The following is a 1,506-nucleotide window of genomic DNA, read 5'->3' as shown; positions in this document are numbered from 1 at the left end:
TGTTAAATAAACACAGTTTAATCTAACAATTAAGCATCAAATATAAATATTTCAAACTGTTGTAAAAATATGCTAAATAATCCATGAGAAAATTTTGATATTTTTTTGCTCTTTAAATCGGTAATGAGAAGCATTAATATTCTAAGAATAATTATAAGCCTAGATGCAAAATAATCTATATATTATAGTTTGTAGACTGAATAACGGTTAATAAACCCAATTGTTTCATAAATATTGTGATTTATTTGTAATTTACATATTATACTTTTGAGCTTAGTATTACTATACATTTTTTTTCTATCAACAAATTAAGAATTTTTTATAGTGTTACAGTTCTTTTAGAATTTGTCCAGCAGGCCTTTTAGTCTTCATTGGAAGACTAAAAAAAGATTTTTTATATCATTGAAAGTGATCCTATACCCAAATCAATATGATTGGACAGCGACCATCCAACCCCCAAACCCCAAATGTAGATCCGACACAGCTCCCTGCAACGATCCTAGGAACGAAACTTTCCTGGGTAATTCCTAATACTGCTCTGGCACCAACTTGCACCAGGTTGATACAACATCCTGACGATGAGGAAACAGCAACAACTTGATCCCAAAGAGGTTGTCCTATCTCATTCATCTAATGGTAAGATGAAATCAGAAGACACGTCATCCTTTGATCCAGGAGTGGTGAACAAATTCGACACAAAGAGCCAAAATTTAACTGGAGAGTTAGAGAGCCACACCATGCAGTGACCTGCCAAAACAGACAAAAACTCACACAAAAGCATATAATTTTAACAATAATATATTAAACACATATTGCATTTTGCCATTTTGAGTGAGGGTAAAAATCCTGATCATCACCCCTGCTTGATTTGTGCAAAAACCAAGATCACTAATTACAGAAGACTGACTTTGACAACTGCTACTGAGCAGAACTTTTTCTGGGACCAATAAGAAAGACCCTTTGTACAACACACACACACACACACACACACACACACACACACACACACACACCAAGATCTCTAATTCGAGAGGTCTGACTTTGATAGCCGCAAATGATCAGAACTTTTGTACCATAAGAAAAGACTCTATTCTACTCTATCCAAGGCCTCACCCTCTGTGCAAAAACCAAGATCACTAATTACAGAAGACTGATTACAACAAATGTGATGGAGCAGAACTTCTAGAACCATAAAGAAAGACTCTATCCTAGACTTCATCCTCTGACCCATTGAAATACCAAAATCTAGCTACAGAGGACAGATTTTGTCATCCACAACTGAGCAAAACTCTTTCATAGCACCATAAAAAGACTTTGGGGTTTGATAATGAGCATATATGAAGCCTGTAGTTGTTCCCATGACAGTATACTTCAAGGATGGAGAAACCATGTATCTCTTAGGCCAAGGGAATTCCCTTTCTAATTTTTCCAATATTATTGTGCCTATGCAAAAAAAAAAATATCGACAAAGCCTTGCCACGCCAACCCTCCTTCTTTTTCTTATTT

The 1,506-nt window shown here is 35.4% G+C and overlaps 1 non-coding gene across 1 annotated transcript; it reads left to right on the top strand.

Annotated features, from left to right (window-relative positions):
- Positions 1-322: 322 nt before the first annotated feature.
- Positions 323-384, top strand: LOC126031873 (U7 small nuclear RNA). Its single transcript, XR_007503685.1, has one exon. It is a non-coding gene; the product is annotated as a U7 small nuclear RNA (small nuclear RNA).
- Positions 385-1,506: the final 1,122 nt, after the last annotated feature.

Source organism: Suncus etruscus, chromosome 15 (genome assembly GCF_024139225.1).
Source record: "Suncus etruscus isolate mSunEtr1 chromosome 15, mSunEtr1.pri.cur, whole genome shotgun sequence".
In the NCBI taxonomy this organism is placed as follows: Eukaryota; Metazoa; Chordata; class Mammalia; order Eulipotyphla; family Soricidae; genus Suncus; species Suncus etruscus.
This window is presented reverse-complemented; position numbering and strand designations above follow the sequence as displayed.